The sequence below is a fragment of the Triticum dicoccoides genome, chromosome 2B (genome assembly GCF_002162155.2).
Source record: "Triticum dicoccoides isolate Atlit2015 ecotype Zavitan chromosome 2B, WEW_v2.0, whole genome shotgun sequence".
Lineage (NCBI taxonomy): Eukaryota > Viridiplantae > Streptophyta > Magnoliopsida > Poales > Poaceae > Triticum > Triticum dicoccoides.
In genome coordinates, this window is record NC_041383.1 from 426,340,427 (window position 1) to 426,347,866 (window position 7,440).

A 7,440-nucleotide genomic window follows, 5' to 3' on the forward strand; every position below is an offset into this window, starting at 1 on the left:
GGTCACGGGAAGTAGGGGGCGGCACCACAGGAAGGTGCTGCAGGGGAGGAGGCAGGGCGTGGTGGTAGGTGGCGGGGTGGGGCTCTGGCGGCGCGCGGCGGGGGCGTGTCTCCGGCGGTGCTTGGTGGGGGTGGGGATCCGATGGCGCGGGCTGGAAGGAGGGGGGCGCGCCGGAGTTGTAGGAAGGATTTTGGGGCGTAGAAGGTGGGAGGAGATGGGTGGGTGTGCACGAGGGAGATAGAGGAGGTGGGGGTTAGTTGAGGTTTTTTTATCTCCGTGTTCATATGGGTCGGCAGCTGCGGGTTAGAGTGTTAGCAGAATAAGAAAGTGAGGTGCAGAATAAGACTCTAAGGGGTGTTATCATAATAGACCCACCCTATATATATATATATAATGAATTTTATCTTGTAGGACAAATCTTTGGAAAGAAAACATAGTCGGGGAAGTGCATGAGGGGCCCACAAGTTCAGGTGGTGTGCCCCTGTATTTGTGGCTTCCTCGTGGACCTTCCCGGCTATTTCTTATTTTCCTAACTTTTTATATATTCCAAAACTGGCAGAAAGTATTTTTATGGAGTTTTTGGAGTCGGTATACGTACCGCACCACATACCTATTCATTTCAGGATTTTGGAGTACTTCAGAAGGTCTCTTCGATGTAGTCTTCCAGTGTAACTACTTGAATAACGTCTGAATCAATGTTAATGGGGGTACTTGCAATATAACATTAGATTCTTTGCCCATTAACCACCTTCGGTTTGTTTCCTTTGGTGTTATTGATCCTAATGGCTCCGAAGTGGTAAACTGCTTTGACGATGTATGGTCCTTCCCACTTAGAGACAAGTTTGCCTGCAAAATGCCTGAAACGAGACTTGTACAAAATAAATTTATCACGAATTTTAGATTCCCATTTATGAATTCTTTTATCGTGCCATTTTTAACTTCCCCCTTGAATAATTTAGCATTGTCATAAGCTTGTGTCCTCCATTCATCGAGATAAATAATATCGAATAACTTCTTTTCACTGTTAAGCTTAAAGTCATAATTAATTTCTTTAATAGCCCAATAAGCCTTATGTTCCAACTCAAGAGGTAAATGACAAGCTTTTCCATAAACCATTTTAACGGGGACATAAACATATAAATTTTTATAAGCAATTCTGTATGTTCAAAGTGCATCATCAAGTTTCTTAGACCAATTCTTTCAAATCAATTAACAGTCTTTTGCAAGATTAGATTTATTTCTTGACTACTTAATTCTACTTGTGCTACTTGTGAGCTGCGTTGGGATTTCCTCTAAGAGGAGAGGATAACGCAGTGCAGTAGAGATAAGTATGTCCCTCAGTTAAGAACCAAGGTTATCAATCCAGTAGGAGAACCACGTGAAACCTCATTAATAGCACCTACACACAAAAGAGCAAATACTTGCACCAAATGCAATCAAGGGGGTTATAAATCCCCTTGGCTGTTATTTGCAAGGATCAAATCTGATAGTGATAGATAGATAAATAAAACACAAAATAAAAGAACAAAAAATAAATTACAACCAGGTATTTTTGGATTTAATATATGATAAAGGTAGACCCGAGGGCCATAGCTTTCACTAGAGGCTTCTCTCTCTCAAAAAAAGCATACGATAGGTAAACAAATTATTGTTGGGCAATTGGTAGAAAAGCGCATAGTTATGACGATATTCAAGGCAATGATCATGTATATAGGCATCACGTCCGAGACAAGTAAACCGACTCCTGTCTGCATCTACTATTATTACTCCACCCATCGACCGCTATCCAGCATGCATCTAGAGTATTAAGTTCATAAGAAACAGAGTAACACCTTAAGCAAGATGACATGATGTAGACAAAGTACATAAATCCAACCAATATGAATAAACCCCATCATTTTCCCCTTAATGGTAACAATAGAAATATGTCTCATGCCCCCTTCTATCACTGGGATTGAGTACCACAAGATTGAACCCGTTACAAAGCACCTCTATCAATGCAAGATAAATCAATCTAGTTGGCCAAACCAAACGGATAGATCGAACATAAATACAATGCTATAAAAATCATGCATAAAAGTGAAGGAAAATGCCCTAGAGGCAATAATAAAGTTGTTATTTTATGTTTCCTTATTCGTGATAAATGTTTATTATTCATGCTAGAATTGTATTGATCGGAAACTTAAATACATCTGTGAATACATAAACAAATAACATGTCCCTAGTAAGCCTCTACTAGACTAGCTCGTTGATCAAAGATGGTTAAGGTTTCCTAACCATAGACATGTGTTGTCATTTGATAATGGGATAACATCATTAGGAGAAGGATGTGTGCTACTTCTTGAGCTTGCGTTGGTTTTTCCCTTGAAGAAGAAAGGGTGATGCAGCAAAGTAGAGATAAGTATTTCCCTCAGTTTGAGAACCAAGGTATCAGTCCAGTAGGAGACAACGCACAAATCACCGAATACCTGCACAAACAATCAAAAAAACTTGCACCCAACGCGATAAAGGGGTTGTCAATCCCTTCACTGTTACTTGCAAAAGTGAGATCTGATAGAGATATAAATGATAAAGTAATTTTTTTTGTTATTTTTGGTTTATAGATCAGAAAGTAAAAGATTGCAAGAATAGTAGATCAAAAACTAATATTGTAGATCAGAAACTTGTATGATGCAAAGTACACCCGGGGGCCATAGATTTCACTAGAGGCTTCTCTCAAGATAGCAAATAATACGGTGGGTGAACAAATTACTGCCAAGCAATTGATAGAAAAGCGCAAAGTTATGACCATATCTAAGGCAATGATCATGAATATAGGCATCATGTCCGCGTCAAGTAGACCGACTCCTGCCTGCATCTACTACTATTACTCCACACATCGACCGCTATCCAGCATGCATCTAGAGTATTAATTTCATAAAGAACGGAGTAATGCATTAAGTAAGCTGACATGATGTAGAGGAATTAACTCAAGCAATATGATGAAAACCCCATCTTTTTATCCTCGACGACAACAATAGAATACATGCCTTGCTACCCCTACTGTCACTGGGAAAGGACACCGCAAGATTGAACCCAAAGCTAAGCAGTTCTCCCATTGCAAGAAAAACCAATCTAGTTGGACAAACCAAACCGATAGTTCAAAGAGAATTACAAAGATTTCAAATCATGCATCTAAGAATTCAGAGAAGATTCAACTAATATTCATAGATAAGCTGATCATTAATCCACAATTCATCGGATCTCGGAAAACACATCGCAAAAAAGTATTACATCGAATAGATCTCTAAGAACATCGAGCAGAACGTGGTATTGAGAATCAAAGAGAGAGAAGAAGCCATCTAGCTACTAGCTATGGACCCGTAGGTCTGAGGTAAACTACTCACACTTTATCGGAAGGGCAATAGAGTTGATGTAGAAGCCCTCTGTGATCAAATTGCCCTCCGACAAGCCGCCGGAAAAGGTCCCAAGATGGGATCTCATGGGTAAAGAAGGTTGTGGCGGTGGAAAAGTGTTTTCATGGATGCTTCTATTGGTTTGGGGATATATGGGAATATATAGGTGAAAGAATTAGGTCAGGAGGGTCATGGGGGGCCCACAAGGGTGGGGGTGTGCCCTCTGTCCCTGTGGCCGCCTCGTGGCTCCTCTAACTTCATCTCCATGCGAAGGTTTCATTCCATTTGGAGCCCGTTTTTATTCCTTTTCTGCGAAACTCAAAAACAAGGAAAAACAGGAACTGACACTAGGCTCTTGGTTAATGGGTTAGTCCCAAAAATAATATAAAATAGCATATTAATGCATATAAAACATCCAAAACAGATAATATAATAGCATGGAACAATAAAAAATTATAGATACGTTGGAGACATATCAAGCATCCCCAAGCTTAATTCATGCTCGTCCTCGAGTAGGTAAATCATAAAAATAGAATTTTGGATGTGGAATGGTACCTAACATATGTATCCATGTAATTTTCTTTATTATGACATGAATGTTCAGATCCATAAGATTCAAAACAAAAGTCTAATATTGACATAAAAACAATAACACTTCAAGCATACTAACAAGGCAATTATGTCTTCTCAAAATAACATGGCCAAAGAAAACTTGTCCCTACAAAATCATATAGTCTGGCTATGCTCCATCTTCATCACACCAAATATTCAAATCATGCACAACCCCTGTTTGAGCCAACCAATTGTTCAATAATTTAGTATTCTCAAACCTTTTCAACTTTCATGCAATACGTGAGTGTGAGCCATGGACATAGCACTATAGGTAGAATAGAATATGGTGGTTGTGGAGAAGCAAAAAGAGGGAGATAGTGTCACACCAACTAGGCGTATCAACAGGCTATGGAGATGCCCATCAATAGATATCAATGTGAGTGAGTAGGGATTGCCATGCAACAGATGCACTAGAGCTATAAGTTTATGAAAGCTCAAAAAAGAAAAAGTAAGTGGGTGTGCATCAAACTTGCTTGCTCATGAAGACCTAGGGCGATTTGAGGAAGCCCGTCATTGGAATATACAAGCCAAGTTCTATAATGAGAAATTCCCACTAGTATATGAAAGTGAAAAAATGGGAGACTCTCAACCATGAAGACCATGGTGCTAGTTTGAAGCACAAGTGTGGAAAAAGGATAGTAACATTGCCCCTTCTCTCTTTTTCTCACATTTTTTCTTTTTTTCTCCTCTTTTTCTTTCTTTTTTTGGCTTCTTTGGCCTATTTTTTTTAATTCCTCACATGGGACAATGCTCTAATAATGATGATCATCACACTTCTATTTACATACAACTCAAAAATTACAACTCGATACTTAGAACAAAATATGACTCTATATGAATGCCTCCGGCGGTGTACCGGGATGTCCAATGAATCAAGAGTGACATGTATGAAAGAATTATGAAAGGTGGCTTTTCCACAAATACGATGTCAACTACATGATCATGCAAAGCAATATAAAAATGACAAAGCGTGTCCTAATAAACAGAATGGTGGAAAGTTGCATGGCAATATATCTCGGAATGGCTATGGAAATGCCATAATAGGTAGTTATGGTGGCTATTTTGAGGAAGGTATATGGTGGGTGTATGGTACTGGCGAAAGTTGTGTGGCACAAGAGAGGCTAGCAATGGTGGAAGGGTGAGAGTGCGTATAATCCATGGACTCAACATTAGTCATAAAGAACTCACATACTTATTGCAAAAAATTATTAGTCATCGAAACAAAGAACAATGCGCATGCTCCTAGGGGAAGGGTTTGTAGGAGTTAACCATCGCGCGATCCCGACCTCCACATAAAGGATGACAATCAAAAAATACCTCATGCTCCAACTTCGTTACATAACGGTTCACCATACGCGCATGCTACAGGAATCACAAATCTCAACACAAGTATTTCTAAAATTCACAATTACTCCACTAGCATGACTCTAATATCATCATCTCCATATCTCAAAACAATCATAAGGAATCAAACTTCTCATAGTATTCAATGCACTTTATATGAAAGTTTTTATTATATCCCTCTTGGATGCCTATCATATTACGACTAAATTTATAACCAAAGCAAATTACCATGCTATTTAAAGATTCTCAAAATAATATAAGTGAAGCATGAGAGTTCATCAATTTCTATAAAATAAAACCATCGCCATGCTCTAAAAAGATATAAGTGAAGCACTAGAACAAAATTGCCTAGCTTAAAAGATATGAGTGAAGCAGATATAGTATTCTAATAAATCACGATTCATGCGTATCCCTCTCAAAATGTGTGAACAACAAGGATGATTGTGACAAACTAAAAAGCAAAGACTAAAATCATATAAGATGTTCCAAGCAAAACACATATCATGTGGTGAATAAAATATGGCCTCAAGTAAAGTTAGCGATAGATGAAGACGAAAGAGGGGATGCCTTCCGAGGCATACCCAAGCTTAGGCTCTTGGTTGTCCTAGAATATTACCTTGGGGTGCCTTGGTCATCCCTGAGCTTAGGTTCTTGCCACTCCTTATTCCATAGTCCATCAAATTCTTACCCAAAACTTGAAAACTTCACAACACAAAACTCAACAGAAAATCGCATAAGTTCCGTTAGTATAAGAAAATAAATCACCACTTATGGTACTGTTGTGAACTCATTATTTATTTATATTGGTGTAATATCTATTGTACTCCAACTTTACCATGGTTCATACCCCCCGATACTACCCATAGATTCATCAAATAAGCAAACATCACATAGAAAACAGAATTTGTCAAAAATAGAAGTCTGTAGCAATCTGTAACTCTCAAGTACTTCTGTAACTCCAAAAATTCTGAAAAATTAGGATAACCTGGGAAATTTGTTTACCAATCCAGTGCAAAAATAATCATATCAGAATCACGCTTCTATGAATTATGAAAATTATTTTCCTGGGCGTAAAAGTTTCTATTTCTCAGCAAGATTAAAGCAACTATCACCTGAGCTATCCCAAAGGTCTTACTTGGCACAAACACTAATAAAAACACAAAACCACATCTAACTAGAGGCTAGATGAATCATTTATTGCAAAATAGGAACAAAAAGCAAAGAACAAAAACAAAATTGGGTTGCCTCCCAACAAAAGCGCTATTGTTTAATGCCCTTAGCTAGGCATAAAACACAAATAGATCTAGGTATTGTCATCTTTGGTATGCAATCCATAAGTAGCTCTCGTAATAGATTCATATGGCAATTTAATTTTCTTTCTAGGAACGTGTTCCATGCCCTTACTTAACGGAAATTGAAATCTAATTTTTCCTTCTTTCATATCAATAAATGCACCAATCGTTCTAAGGAAAGGTCTGCCAAGAATAATAGGACATGTAGGATTTCAATCTATATCAAGAACAATGGAATTTACGGGCACATATATATTCCTATTTGCAACAATAAGAACATCATTAATCCTTCCCATAGGTTTCTTAATAGTGTAATCCGCAAGATGCAAATTTAAAGAACAATCATCAAATTCAGAGAAAGCTAACACATCTCATAAAGTTTTTGGAATTGTGGAAACGCTAGCACCCAAATCACACAACGCATGGCACTCATAATCTTTAATCTTAATCTTAATAGTAGGTTCCCACTCATCATAAAGTTTTCTAGGGATAGAAACTTCTAATTCAAGCTTTTCTTCAAAAGATTGCATCATAGCATCAACGATATGTTTAGTAAAAAGCTTTGTTTTGATTATAAGCATGAGGAGAATTCAACATGGATTGCAACAAAGAAATACAATCAATTAAAGAACAATTATCATAATAAATTCCTTGAAGTCCAAAAGAGTGGATTCATTGCTACTTAATGTCTTGACCTCTCCAATCCCACTTTTATCAATTTTTTGCATCAAGATCTAAAAACTCTGAATCATTGGGACACCTTTTAACTAAAGTTGACTCATCTCCAGTCCCATCTT